The 15,982-nt window shown below is 41.5% G+C and overlaps 1 protein-coding gene across 1 annotated transcript in view; it reads left to right on the forward strand.

Moving 5' to 3' along the window:
* Window positions 1-15,982, forward strand: part of LOC140190461 (thioredoxin domain-containing protein 6-like) — a 93,238-nt gene that overhangs the window by 17,878 nt on the left and 59,378 nt on the right. The window lies entirely within an intron of this gene.

Here is a 15,982-nt window from a genome sequence, read left to right on the forward strand (position 1 = left end):
AATCTTAAATAAATCTTTGTATTTACAAGTAATTTTAATCCCAAGATATGAAAAATAATTATGAATCAATTTAAATGGAAAGTTATGATATAAGGGAAGTTGTTTATTAATTGGGAAAAGTTCACTCTTACTAAGATTTAATTTATAACCTGAAAAAAGACCAAATTGTGCTAATAGCTCTAAAACAGCCGGGATGGATTTTTGGGGATTAGAAATATATAAAAGTAAGTCATCAGCCTAGAGTGATATTTTATGGGACTTTAAGCCCCGAGTTATCCCAGTAATATTTGGAGATTCTCGAATGGCAATTGCAAGAGGTTCTAGTGCAATATCAAATAATAAAGGACTAAGAGGACAACCTTGTCGAGTACCTCGAAAAAGAGGGAAAAAAGGTGAACTTAAAGAGTTAGTACGGACCGAGGCCACAGGAGAATGATATAACAGTTTAATCCAGGATATAAATTTCGAGCTAAAATTAAACATTTCAAGCACCTTAAATAAATAAGGCCATTCTACTCTATCAAAAGCTTTCTCAGCATCTAAAGAGATAACACACTCAGGAACATTTTGTGAGGGAGTATAAACAATATTTAACAGTGTGCGAATATTATAAAAAGAGTAACGACTTTTAATAAAACCCGTTTGGTCTTCCGAAATAATAGAAGGAAGTACTTTTTCTAATCTATTTGCTAATAACTTAGAAAAAACTTTAGAATCAACATTTAATAAAGATATTGGTCTATAAGATGCACATTGAGCAGGATCTTTATCCTTCTTTAATATTAGAGAGATTGACGCTCTATTGAAAGATTCAGGAAGTTTACCAAGTTTTAATGAAGCCTCAAAAACCCTACAGAACCAAGGGATTAATGAAGGTGCGAAACATTTATAAAATTCTACGGTAAACCCATCAGGGCCAGGAGCTTTCCCCAAATTCATAGAGAAAATAATATTCTTAATCTCATCTGTGGTAATGGGAGTATCTAACATAGAAGACATATCCTGTGAAATCTCAGGGAAGTCTAGATTATCTAAAAAATCATTCATATATTTAGAATCTCGAGGAGACTCTGATTGCTATAAGGAAGAATAAAAATCACAGAAGGTTTGATTAATCCCCACATGATCAAGTATCAGTCGGTCATTTTGGTTATAAATCTGATTAATCTGAGATTTAGCATAATTAGACTTCAGTTGATTAGCCAACAGTTTGCCAATTTTGTCACTGTGTACATAAAATTCGCTTCTTGTTTTCTTTAATTGGTTTACAATCGAGGACGAAAGTAATAAACTGTGTTCCATTTGAAGTTCAGTTCTTTGTTTATATAATTCCTCAGAAGGAGCTATAACATATTTCTTATCAATTTCCTTAATCTTGTCCACAATTACCAACTCCTCCTGCTTCAGCTTCTTCCTCAAAGCAGCAGAATACGAGATAATCTGACCACGAATATAAGCTTTAAAAGTATCCCAAAGAATGTTCACAGAAATATCCTCTGTATAGTTAATTGTAAAAAAAAGATCAATCTGTTCATTCATAAATTTAACAAAGTCCGAGTCCTGAAGCTACAGTGAATTAAAACGCCATTGTCTATTATTTTGTATATTGGCCAGAATTTTAATAGAAAGCTTAAGTGGAGCATGATTCGAAATGGTTATAGAGTCATAATCACATTTAATCACTGAAGAAATAAGACGAGACTCAATAAAGAAATAATCAATTCTTGAATAGGAATGGTGAACATGTGAAAAAAAAGAAAAATCTTTTTCCTGAGGATGCAAAAAACGCCAAATGTCCGTCGACCCAGAATCAGAAAGGAATGAATTAATCAAAGTTGCAGATTTATTAGGTAAGGTCCGTAGAGGAGCCGAACGGTCCAAAGCTGGAGACAAACAGGTATTAAGATCTCCGCCCCAGATCAATGAAAACTCATTCAAATTCAGGAACTGATTGAATAATGATTTATAAAATTCTGGACAGTCCATATTAGGAGCATAAACATTAACCAAAACTACCTTTTTATTAAATAGTAGACCACTAACCAATAGAAATCTACCATTCGGATCAGAAATAATATCATGTTGTATAAAAGTAACTGAGGAGTCTATAAAAATAGAGACGCCTCGAATCTTAGCATTGGAGTTCGAATGAAACTGTTGTTCCTTCCAGAATTTGAAAAAACGTAGTCTGTCCCCCCTCCGCACATGGGTCTCTTGTAAAAATAAAATTTGTGCTTTAAGTCTCCGGAACACTTTAAAAACTTTTTTCCTTTTAATAGGATGATTAAGACCATTAGTATTCCAGGAGACAAAATTAATAATAGACTCCGTAAACCCTAAAGTCAACCCGCAACAAGGAGGATTGACGATAGGCTCGACCCACAAACCCGGAAAGGGAACAGAACATACAAGAGATACCGGGAAGAAGAACGCAACCAATACTTCAATAATGTACATAGCCCAAGAAGAAAGAAACTAAAACGTGAAGCCCCTCCCACCACCCCCCACCCCATGACCCCAAGGCTAAATCTAACGCAGACCAGCCCGAAAGAAGCAAGCACTAAAACTACCCCCATGACTTCCGGTATACGCTCCCTAAAAAAAGTGTAAATATAAAAAAGATCAGCTAATTATAAAACAGTAAAAGAATAAAAAAAAGATAACTCAATCCCAGTTACTCTCAACCCCCCTCCCCCACAGTTGCTGCTTCACTTCCCTTTTAAAGAAGCAATACCTCTCTTCATTGTTGGCGTTCCTGGTAGTTGCCCATGTACCATCCTGCACTACCTGGGCCGTACTGTCCCTCATATTCCTCGGGTACTTTGCTTTCACCAACACATGTATATCTTTGGGGTGCATCTGGTGAACTTCAATCATTTCCTTGAGCTTGCGCTAGAATTCTGCATTCCCACAGGCAACTTTAAGTGAGGACACCTCTGACAAAATGTTCTGCTTTTCCCCGGGGTGAAGAGCTTATGGATTGTTGTAATCAAGGTCAATGACTGGTCAGGGTTCTCGATCTGATGTTGCCTGACCTCAAAAGGTACCATCCCAATGGATATTTCTAGGTATAACCTCTCTCTCAAATATCTCCACACTAATTCTCACACTATACAAAATATAAATGGTGGATAAAAATTAAACATTAGCTGCTTAAAACGACAGAGTACATACACTGCTATCTTCCACTTATGTGGATCCGAACTCATAATGTGCGTTGTATTCCTTTCCATTTAAAACTGTTATACCAAGGTGTCATGCTTATTCTTAAAACACATAAAACACACTCGCAAATGAGTCTGCTACTATGCAGTTCCCCGAAGAAATATACATACACCCCACTGGTGTCCTGGACGGTCAGCAACCACCTTTTGCAAATGGTGACCTTGTGTCATCAAATTACACAAAAATGTCTGGACTCTTACATAAACACATATGCATGCACACACACTCCACACTACTTTTTATATCTACCAGTCCTCTGCCGTGTTCATGATATTTCGTGATCCTGTGACATTGACTTGAACAGACCTAAGTGTGAGTACTAATCTTAAAAAAAAACTCAACACACACAAAATGCTGGTGGAACACAGCAGGCCAGGCAGCATCCATAGGAAGAAGCACAGTCGACTTTTCAGGCCGAGACCCTTCGTCAACCCTAATGCTTGAATTTCCAGCATCTGCAGATTTCCTCATGTTTGCGTTTTTAAAAAAGTACTCACCTACTTAGACTGCTGAGATCGCCGGCCAAACAATGGGATACAAACATATCCCAGAAGAGCCCCCAAATGTTGTGACTGTGAATGAAGTTACCAGGATACACTAAAGCTGGTGATACAGAAGTGTTTATTCCGGACAACAACAGGCATCTTAATGGAGGACCCTTGAAAGAAGAGGCCTCCTGACCCAATATTACATTACATTTTATACATAAAAGAACAAAGGTAACAATTTACAATGCATTCATAATGTTTCCTTTCAGTTGCACAAAATTTCAAACATGTAGATCTTCGCAGCAACGCACCCAAAATGAGTGTTAATCACCTCTGTCTCTCGTTGCACCATATATAACTAGGCATCTCAGGTGAGTGGGTGTTTCCTGTTTTGCAATCAACCCCAGTCTGCAGCTCCAAGAAGACCAATGTTCTGAGGTGCATTTTAAATTCAATCTGCAATCCACATTCAAATTTGAAGACTGGTTGCTGTTGAAATTAATATTTGCTATATACCCTAACTCAAGAATACACCCTAACAATAGACCTTAAGGTCTTGTTTCTGTGCTGCATTATTCTATGACTCTATGAATACCATTCCTCTCCCCAATTGCAACTGTTGATTCTATCAGTCCCTGATATCTCACTGCTCACCTAAGCCCTTTCACCCCAGCCCTTGAAAACAAAATGGTCCAGAGGTTAAAATCAGGGCCAGTTACGGAGGCGTTAGGCAGGACATTAGACTACAAGACCATAAGTTCAAAGTTAATTTATTATCAAAGTACATATATGTCACCATGTACAACCCTGAGATTCATTTTTTTGCAGGCATACACAGTAAATACAAAGAAACACAATAGAATCATTAGACGTAGGAGCAGATCTGGCTGTTCGGCCCATCGAGTCTGTACTGCCATTCCATCATAGCTGATTTATTATCCCTCTCAACCCCATTCTCCTCCCTTCTCCCGGTAACCTTTGATGGTCTTACTAATCAAGAACCTTTCAGCGTCCGCTTCAAATATACCCGGTGACTTGGACTCCACAGTCACCTGTGGTAATAAATTTCACAGATCAACCACCCCCGGCTAAAGAAATTCCTCCTTATCTCTGTTCTAAATTCTGTTCCCTCTTTTCTGAGTCTGTGCCCTCTGGTTCTAGACATTCCCACTATAGGAAATATTTTCTCCACATCCACTCTCTCTAAGTTTTTAAATATTCAATAGGTTTCAATGAGATCACCCCTCATTCTTCTAAACTCCAGTGAATATAGATTCAGAGCCATCAAGCACTCCATGTACAAAATTATGAGAGGTATAGATAGGGTAAATGCAAGCAGGCTTTTCCCTCTGAAGTTGGGTGGGACTACAACCAGGGGTCATGGGTTAAGGGTGAAAGGTAAAAAGTTTAAGGTGAACAGGAGGGGAAACTTCTTCACTCAGAGAGTCGTGAGAGTGTGGAATGAGCTGCCAGCACAAGTGGTGCATGAAAGCTAGATTTCAACATCTAAGTGAAGTTTGGATAGGTGCATGGACAGTATGATATGGAGGACTGTAGTCCTGGTGAAACTCGATGAGAGTAGGCATTTTAAATGGTTTCAGCATGGACTAGCAGGCCAAAGGGTCTGTTTCTTTGCTGTACTTTTCTGTGACTCTATTAAGCCTTTCATAACTGGAATTATTTCTCATGAACCTCCTCTGGGCCCTCTCCAACGCCATCACATATCTTCTTAGATAGGGACCCAAAACTGCTCATAATACTCTAAGTGTGATCTGACCGATGCTTTATTAAGCCTTTATCATTACAGCCTTGCTTTTATATTCTAATCTTCTTGAAATGAATGGTAACATTGCAAACATGAGAAAATCTGCTGTTGCTGATTGAAGGGTCTCAGCCCAAGATGTCGACTATTTACTCTTTTCCATAGATGCTGCCTGGCCTACTGAGTTCCTCTAGCATTTTGTGTGCGTTGCTAACATTGCATCTGCCTTCCTTACCACTGAATCAACCTGCAAATTAACCTTTAGGGAATCTTGCTTAAGGACTCAAGTCCTTTTGCACATGTGATTTCTGAATTTTCTCCCCATTTAGAAATAGTCTATGCCTGTATTCCTTCTACCAAAGCGGATGACCATACATTTCCCTTAATTAAATTCTATCTGCCACTTCTTTGCCCACTCTCCTAATCCGTCCTTCTACAGACTCCCTGCTCCCTGTTCCTCCTCCACCTACCTTCATGTTGTCCGCAAGGAGAAGATATTGCTGGGGTCAATTGGCTGAGACTGTTTGCTGGTAAAGGGACAACTGGCAAATAGGAGGCTTTTAAAGGTATGATATCAAGACTTCTGGGGCAACATGTTTCTGCTAGAGTGATTGGTAATGCTGTCAAGTTTAAGGAACCCTTGTTGATGAGAGATATTGAGGCTCTGGTCAGGAAAAAAAAAGGCATAATTGGTTTTAGGCAAGTGGGAACAAGCAAATCCTTCCCAAGAAGTGTAGGGAAATCAGAAGAGCAACCACAGTGTAACTAGAATTTTAATTTTAATAGGGATTTTAGTTTTCCACATATTGATTGGGACTCCCATACTGTTAGGGGTATAGATGGGTTAGAGTATGTAAAATGTGTTCAAGAAAGTTTTCTAAATCAATATATAGAGGTACCAACTAGACGGGATGCAATATTAGATCTCCTATTAGGAAACGAGTTAGGACAAATGACTGAAGTGTGTGTAGGGGAGCACTTTGGTTCCAGTGATCATTACACCATTAGTTTCAACTTGATCATGGATAAAGATAAATCTGGTCCTAGGGTTGAAGCTCTAAACTGGAAGAAGGCCAAATTTGAAGAAATGAGAAAGGATCTAAAAAGCGTGGATTGGGACAGGTTGTTCTCTGGCAAGAATGTGATCGGTAAGTGGGAAGCCTTCAAAGGAGAAATTTTGAGAGTGCAGAGCTTGTCAGGATTAAAGGCAAAGTGAATAGGAATAAGGAACCTTGGTTCTCAAGGGATATTGCAACTCTGATAAAGAAGAAGAGAGAGTTGTATGACATGTATAGGAAACGGAGTAAATAAGGTGCTTGAGGAGTATAAAAAGTGCAAGAAAATACTTAAGAAGGAAATCAGGAGGGCTAAAAGAAGTGTGACAAAAGAACCAGTTATCAGAAGATTGATGCCAATAAGAGGACAATGGGGGAACATGCAAGGTGCTAATAAGAGAGAGACGAGAGAGATTACCGAAAGGAGACACGGTTCCGAGTATTGTCAGAGACCGGTGGCTTTGAAACCTGAACTGTTTGAAGTTTGATGGACAGGCAATACCCCAGCAGGGGGATAAAAAGGGACAGATTCGCTAAGGCAGCAGACACACGACGCCACGAGGTAACGAGACCCTGGAAGCGGTGTGCCCCCACAAGTTGGTGAAGTTTTTTTGGAGGTCTAGTCGCGGGACCAGCCATAGACGCACAGGGTGGAAAGATACGGTCGGGCGGGAACCTGGTGTGTGCTTTCGCCCTTGCCTGGGTGCCGGGTTCACCGCAGAAGAACGATCGTATCTGGAACGGAGGGGTCACAGTCAGTGACCTCAGAAGGCATTACAAAGGGCTCGCCCGAAAGCTAACTGCGAGGAATATCGAAGGTCTGTTTGGAATCCAATTTGCATATTCATTTGTTCTCTCTCTTCTCCCCACCCTAACGGCACAACAGTGATTACTGCGAACTGAACTGAACTAAATTGAACTGAACTTTGCGTCACTTCAAACTGATCATTTACCCCTAGACTGCGATAGAGCTTGATTTATCCTATTATCATAGTTCCGTGTACATGTGTGTTTATTCATTGCTAACCTGTTGCATTTATATCCTTACTATTAGAGTATTGTGTTGCTTATTTCTTTAATAAAACTTTCTTAGTTCCAGTAATCCAGACTCCAACTAAGTAGTCCATTTCTGCTGGTTTGGCAACCCAGTTACAGGGTACGTAACATAAGACATGAGGTTGCCTTGGCAGTCAAAGTGAAGGATAGTCCAAAGAGCTTTTACGGGTATATTAAGAGTAAAAGGATTGTAAGGGATAAAATTGGTCCTCCTGAAGATCAGAGTGGTCGGCTATGTGCAGAACCAAAAGAAATGGGGGAGATCTTAAATGGGTTTTTTGCGTCTGTATTTACTAAGGAAACTGGCATGAAGTCTATGGAATTAAGGGAAACAAGTAGTGAGATCATGGAAACTGTACAGATTGAAAAGGAGGAGATGCTTGCTATCTTGAGGCAAATTAAAGTGGATAAATCCCCAAGACCTGACAGGGTATTCCCTCGGACCTTGAAGGAGACTAGTGTTGAAATTGCAGGGGCCCTGGCAGATATATTTAAAATTTCGCTGTCTACGGGTGAGGTGCCGGAGGATTGGAGAATGGCTCATGTTGTTCCGTTGTTTAAAAAAGGATCAAAAAGTAATCTGGGAAATTATAGGTCAGTAAGTTTGACATCGGTAGTGGGTAAGTTATTGGAGGGAGTACTAAGAGACAGAATCTACAAGCATTTGGATAGACAGGGACTTATTAGGGAGAGTCAACATGGCTTTGTGCGTGGTAGGTCATGTTTGACCAATCTATTGGAGTTTTTCGAGGAGGTTACCAGGAAAATGGATGAAGGGAAGGCAGTGGATATTGTCTACATGGACTTCAGTAAGGCCTTTGACAAGGTCCCGCTTGGGAGGTTAGTTAGGAAAATTCAGTCACTAGGTATACATGGAGAGGTAGTAAATTGGATTAGACATTGGCTCAATGGAAGAAGCCAGAGAGTGGTGGTAGAGAACTGCTTCTCCGAGTGGAGGCCTGTGACTAGTGGTGTGCCACAGGGATCAGTGCTGGGTCCATTGTTATTTGTCATCTATATCAATGATCTGGATGATAATGTGGTAAATTGGATCAGCAAGTTTGCTGATGATACAAAGATTGGAGGTGTAGTAGAGAGTGAGGAAGGTTTTCAGAGCCTGCAGAGGGACTTGGACCAGCTGGAAAAATGGGCTGAAAAATGGCAGATGGAGTTTAATACAGACAAGTGTGAGGTATTGCATGTTGGAAGGACAAACCAAGGTAGAACATACAGGGTTAATGGTAAGGCACTGAGGAGTGCAGTGGAACAGAGGGATCTGGGAATACAGATACAAAATTCCCTAAAAGTGGCGTCACAGGTAGATAGGGTCGTAAAGAGAGCTTTTGGTGCATTGGCCTTTATTAATCAAAGTATTGAGTATAAGAGGTGGAATGTTATGATGAGGTTGTATAAGGCATTGGTAAGGCCAAATCTGGAGTATTGTGTTCAGTTTTGGTCACCAAATTACAGGAAGGATATAAATAAGGTTGAAAGAGGGCAGAGAAGGTTTACAAAGATGTTGCCGGGACTTGAGAAACTCAGTTACAGAGAAAGGTTGAATAGGTTAGGACTTTATTCCCTGGAGCGTAGAAGAATTAGGGGAGATTTGATAGAGGTATATAAAATTATGATGGGTATAGATAGAGTGAATGCAAGCAGGCTTTTTCCACTGAGGCAAGGGGAGAGAAAAACCAGAGGACATGGGTTAAGGGTGAGGGGGGAAAAGTTTAAAGGGAACATTAGGGGGGGCTTCTTCACACAGAGAGTGGTGGGAGTATGGAATGAGCTGCCAGACGAGGTGGTAAATGCGGGTTCTTTTTTAACATGTAAGAATAAGTTGGACAGATACAAGGATGGGAGGTGTATGAAGGGATATGGTCCATGTGCAGGTCAGTGAGACTAAGCAGAAAATGGTTCGGCACAACCAAGAAGGGCCAAAAGGCCTGTTTCTGTGCTGTAGTTTCTATGGTTTCTATGGTTAAGCTCTTCTTTTCTTCTTGACTAGATTTACAATAGTCTTTGTACATCACGGTTCTTGTACCCTACCATCCTTTCCTGTCTCATTGGAACGTATCTATGCAGAGCCCCACACAAATATCCCCTGAACATTTGCCACATTACCTCTGTAGGTTTCCCTGAGAACATCTGTTTCCAATTTATCCTTCCAAGTTCATGCCTGTTAGCCCCATATTTCCCCTTACTCCAATTAAATGTTTCCCTAACTTGTGTGTTCCTTTCCCTCTTCAATGCTATGGTAAAGGAGATAGAATTGTGATCACTATCTTCAAAATGCTCTCCCACTGAGAGACTTGATACCTGACTAGGTTCATTTCCCAATGCCAGATCAAGTAGAGCCTCTCCTCTTGTTGGCTTATCAACATATTGTGTCAAGACATCTTCCTGAACACACCTATCAACCTCCGCCCCATCTAAACCTCCTATTGGGAGATGCCAATCAATATTTGGGAAATTAAAATTTCTCACCACAACAACCCTGTTATTATTACACCTTTGCAGAATCTGTGTCCCTATCTGCTCCTCTATGTCCCTGTTACTATTGGATGGCAAATGAAAAACACCCAGTAGAGTTATTGATCCCTTCCTATTCCTAACTTCCACTTACAGAGACTCCATAGACAACCCCTCCATGACTTCTTCCTTTTCTGCAGCCATGACACCATCCCTGATCAGCAGTGCCATACCTCCACCTCTTTTGCCTCACTCCCTGTCCTTTCTGAAACATCTAAAGCCTGGCACTTGAAGTAGCCATTCCTGCCCCTGCACCATCCAAGGCTCTGTAATGGCCACAACATCATAGCTCTAAGTGCTGATCCACACTCTAAGCTCATCCGCTTTGTTCATAATACTCCTCGAATTGAAATAGACACATCTCAAACCATCGATCTGAGCGCTTCCATTCTCTATATCACCTGCCTATCCTCCCTTTCACAGTTTCCAAGCTTTCTCAATTTGTGAGCCAATCTCGCTTTCCTCCGTCACATCAGTTCGGTTCCCACCCCCCACCAATTCTAGTTAAAACTCTCCCCAGCAGCCTTAGCAAACCTCCCCACCAGGATATTGGTCCCCCGGGATTCAAGTGCAACCCATCCTTTTTGTACAGGTCACACCTGCCCCAAAAGAGGTCCCAATGCTCTAGAAATCTGAATCCCTGTACCCTGCTCCAATCCCTCAGCCACACATTTATTCTCCACCTCACCCTATTCCTATACTCACTGTTACGTGGCACATGTAGTAATCCTGAGATGACTACCTTTGTGATCCTGCTTCTCAGCTTCCTTCCTAACTCCCTGTTGTCTGCTTTCAAGACCTTCTCCCTTTTCCTGCCTAAGTCATTGGTACCAATATGTACCACGACCTCTGGCTGTTCTCCTTCCCACTTCCAGATATTGTGGACTCGATCAGAAACATCCGGACCCTGGAACCTGGAAGGAAAACTACCATCCACGTTTCCTTCCTGCTTCCACAGAATTGCTTGTCTGACCCCCTAACAATAGAGTCCCCTATCACTGCTGCCATTCTCTTCCTTTCCCTACCCTTCTGAGCTACAGGGCCAGACTCTGTGCCAGAGGCGTGACCATTGTTGCTTCCCCCCAGGTAGGCCGCCTCCCCCAACAATACTCAAACAGGAGTACTTATTGTCATAGGGGTGCTGTCTAGCCTCTGACTCCTGCCCTTCCCTCTCCTGACTTTGACCTTTACCCACTTTTCTGTCTCCCCAGACCCCGGTGTGACCACCTGCCTATAGCTCCTCTCTATCACCTCCTCACTTGCCCTGACCAGACGAAGGTCACCGAGCTGCATCTCCAGTTCCCTAACGCGGTCCTTAAGGAGCTGCAGCTGGACACACCTGGTGCAGATGTGGCTGTCTGGGAGGCTGGGAGTCTACTGGAACTCCCACATCTGACACCGAGCACAGAAAACCAGCCTAACACACATACGTTCTGTCTGTATTCTACACAGATAACCTACCTCGCCTCGACCCTTTATCGCCCAAGCCCCATTGAGCCAAAGCCTTCCTACTTAGTCTCCCTCTACTCTGTTGCCTGCTTCTCCAATGCCTGCTGTTTAAATCTTTCTTTTTAAACTCTTCTTGCTGTTCTCAGTGGCTGATGTCCACGCGCTTGCGCAGTCGTGCCCTGTTCAAACCACTGAAGGCATTTGGCATACTGCTCTCTATCAATCAAAGCTTTGAGTATACAAGTTGGGCTGTTGTGTTGCAGTTGTGCAAGACATTGGAGAAAACATGCTTGAACCATAGTGTACAGTTTTTGTCACCCTGTTAGAGTAAAAGTGTTATTAAACTGGAAAGAGTAGCAAGAAGATTTACAAAGATTTTGCCAGAGTTCAAGGGCCTGAGTTATAATGAGAGGATGGGCAGGTTAGGATTTTATTCATTGCAATTCAGGAATTAAATGTGCTGTTATAGAGGTGTATAAAATCATGAGGGGTATAGATATGATGAATACACATTGTCATAACCCAGGGGTAGGCAACCTATGGCTCGCAAAGGTATTTTGACCGGCCTGCAAGCAAATATTGGGATACTATGCTTATCCGGCCAGTGAGTGATTTTTCCTTATTCTGAATGTTTCACGCGACCACACTGGTGGACATGCATGGCGTCTTCTTAGACCGGCTCCAGCTTCTGTTTTGTTCCAAACCAAACACTGGTATATATGAATGACGGGAAGGCAGACTACCTTATTAATATGTATTAGATACTCTCCGTGCATGCGCAGGTTTTCAGATGGGATCATTCAAATTTGTAAATAGGAACAGCATCACTGTGTTTTAACAAGAAATCCACGCTAAATATCCAGATATTTACATGTGCTATGATACTTGTTGAACAACTCGCGTTTCAAAATAAAATCAAAAAAAAATTCCAATGGCAATGAATGCAAAACGCAGGAAGGTATACACTGAGTGCCGAAATTTCCAAGACACTTGGACACTAGATTAATTCTTCATCGAGCAAGCCGGGAAACCAGTTTGTCTCATTTGCCTAGAAAATGTTGCTGTGAAGAAGGTGGCAAATATCAGGCGACATTACGAGACCCGCCATAGTGGAAATTTTAACAAGTTTACTGGCAAGTAAGGAAAGATGAAGTTGAACGAATGAAGGCTAGTTTTGGAAAACAAACATAATTTTTTGCCAAGAAAAGCAGTGAAAATGAAGGAAATACCCATGGAAACTACGAAGTCTCAAAACGTATTGCAGATAAGATGAAGCCTTTTACAGATGGAGAGTTTGTCAAAGAATATTTACTGGCAGTGGTGGATATTGTTTGTCCTGAAAAGAAATCTTTATTTGCATCTATCAACCTGTCAGCAAGAACAATCACACGGCGAGTTTACGAAATGTCAGCGGATGTTAAAAATTGTTTAAGCAATGCCTGCAACGAATTGCAATTTTTTTTCAATTGCGCTTGATGAGAGCACAGACTTGAGAGACACTGCTCAATTTGCAGTGTTTGTGCGAGGAGTGACCTCAACTTTTCAAATTTTTGAAGAGTTTATTCAATTAATTCCTATGAAGGACACGGTTACTGGAGCAGACGTTTTTGAAGCTTTGTTGAAAATGATGTCAGAAATGAAACTTAATGTGTCAAAGCTAACTGGCATCACAACTGATGGGGCACCAGCAATGGTGGGACAGAAAAAAGGCATCATCGCATTGCTGCAAGGACAAATGGAAAAACTTGGAATCGTACAGAAACTGGTTAAACTTCATTGCATTATCCATCAAGAGGCATTATGTGCCAAGACTTTGAAATTAAAGGATGTTATGGACATCGTTGTGAAGGCAATGAATCTGATCCTAACTCGTGGATTGAATCATCGCCAGTTTAAGCAGTTTTTGTTGGATACAGAGGCAGAATATGGGGACCTGGCTTATTTCTGAAATGTACGCTGGCATAGCCGAGGGTCAATGCTGGAAAGAGTATTTGCATTGCATGAAGAAGTGGCAATATTCCTTGAAAGCAAAAATGAGGATGCTCCACATTTTATTATACTTAATTTACCACCATTCAATACATCGTTTTTTTTTTTGGTTAAGCACAAATGATTTTCTAGCATGTGTTATTCATTAATCTGAGGCAAAACATAACTAGATGTATTTAAATGGATAATTCCCATATTTCAAGTTTTTTATGGCATTTATCTGGCCCACCATTCGCTCACTAATACGTGATCCGGCCCACAGAGGCAAAAAGGTTGCCGACCCCTGTTATAGCCTCGAGAGTTTTGCATACAGTTTGTTTTGTACGTTTATCATTTCCGGTACATAAACTGTTTCTTTAATATCATTTCCTGCGTGGGTTAATTCGGATTTTGACTTGAAGCACACGGTGTAGAAAGACAACAATCTCCATCCCCTCATTATTTGCCCAATATCTTTTAACAAGTAAGATCTCATTAAATTCCAAAGAAAGCTTGAGGTTGGGTGATTTTGGGAAGCTTTTAAAAGCTTACAAGAGGAAACTAAGAAGTTCATTAAGAGGGAAAAGAACTATGAAAGGAAGTTAGCAAATAATATCAAAGAGGATACTAAAAGCTTTTTCAAGTATATAAAGAGTAAAAGACAGGTAAGAATAGATATAGGACCAATAGAAAATGATGCTGGAGAAATTGTAATGGGAGATAAGGAGATGGCGGAGGAACTGAACGAGTATTTTGCATCAGTCTTCACTGAGGAAGACATCAGCAGTATACCAGACACTCCGGGGTGGTAGGGAAGAGAAGTGTGCACAGTCACAATTACGACAGAGAAAGTACTCAGGAAGCTGAATAGTCTAAAGGTAGATAAATCTCCCGGACCAGATGGAATGCATCCTCATGTTCTGAAGGAAGTAGCTGTAGAGATTGCAGAGGCATTCGCGATGATCTTTCAAAACTCAATAGATTCTGGCATGGTTCCGGAGGACTGAAAAATTGCAAATGTCACTCCGCTATTTAAGAAGGGGGCAAGGAAGCAAAAAGGAAATTATAGACCTGTTAGCTTGACATCGGTGGTTGGGAAGTTGTTGGAGTGGATTGTCAAGGATGAGATTACGGAGTACCTGGAGGCATATGACAAGATAGGCAGAACTCAGCATGGTTTCCTGAAAGGAAAATCCTGCCTGACAAACCTATTACAATTTTTTGAGGAAATTACAAGTAGGCTAGACAAGAGAGATGCAGTGGATGTTGTATATTTGGATTTTCAGAAGGCCTTTGACAAGGTGCCACACATGAGGCTACTTAACAAGATACGAGCCCATGGAATTACAGGAAAGTTACATATGTGGATAGAGCGTTGGCTGATTGGCTGGAAACGGAGAGTGGGAATAAAGGGATCCTATTCTGGTTGGCTGCCGGTTGCCAGTGGTGTTCCACAGGGGTCCGTGTTGGGGCCGCTTCTTTTTATGTTGTACATCAACGATTTGGATTATGGAATAAATGGCTTTGTGGCTAAGTTTGCTGATGATATGAAGATAGGTGGAGGGGCCGATAGTTCTGATGAAACTGAGAGTCTCCAGAGAGACTTGGATAGATTGGAAGAATGGGCAAAGAAGTGGCAAATGAAATACAATGTTGGAAAGTGTATGGTTATGCACTTTGGCAGAAGAGGTGAACGGGCAGACTATTGTTTAAATGGGGAGACAATTCAAAGTTCTGAGATACAATGGGACTTGGGAGTCCTCGTGCAGGATACCCTTCAGGTTAACCTCCAGGTTGAGTCGGTGGTGAAAAAGACGAATGCAATGTTGGCATTCATTTCTAGAGGAATAGAGTATAGGAGCAGAGATGTGATGTTGAGGCTCTATGAGGCGCTGTTGAGACCTTACTTGGAGTACTGTGGGCAGTTTTGGTCTCCTTATTTAAGAAAGGATGTGCTGATGTCGGAGAGGGTACAGAGAAGATTCACTAGAATGATTCCAGGAATGAGAGGGTTAACATATGAGGAACGTTTGTCTGCTCTTGGACTCTATTCCTTGGAGTTTAGAAGAATGAGGGGGGACCTTATAGAAACATTTTGAATGTTGAAAGGCATGGACAGAGTGGATGTGGCAAAGTTGTTTCCCATGATGGGGGAGTCTAGTACGAGAGGGCATGACTTAAGGACTGAAGGACGCCCATTCAGAACAGAGATGCGAAGAAATTTTTTTAGCCAGAGGGTGGTGAGTCTATGGAATTTGTTGCCATGGGCGGCAGTGGAGACCAAGTCATTGGGTGTATTTAAGGCAGAGATTGATAGGTATCTGAGTAGCCAAGGCATCAAAGGTTGGGGTGAGAAGGCGGGGTGTGGGACTAAATGGGAGAATGGATCAGCTCATGATAAAATGGCGGAGCAGACTCGGTAGGCCAAATGGCCGACTTCTGCTCCTTTG

Source organism: Mobula birostris, chromosome 1 (assembly GCF_030028105.1).
Source record: "Mobula birostris isolate sMobBir1 chromosome 1, sMobBir1.hap1, whole genome shotgun sequence".
Classification (NCBI taxonomy): domain Eukaryota; kingdom Metazoa; phylum Chordata; class Chondrichthyes; order Myliobatiformes; family Myliobatidae; genus Mobula; species Mobula birostris.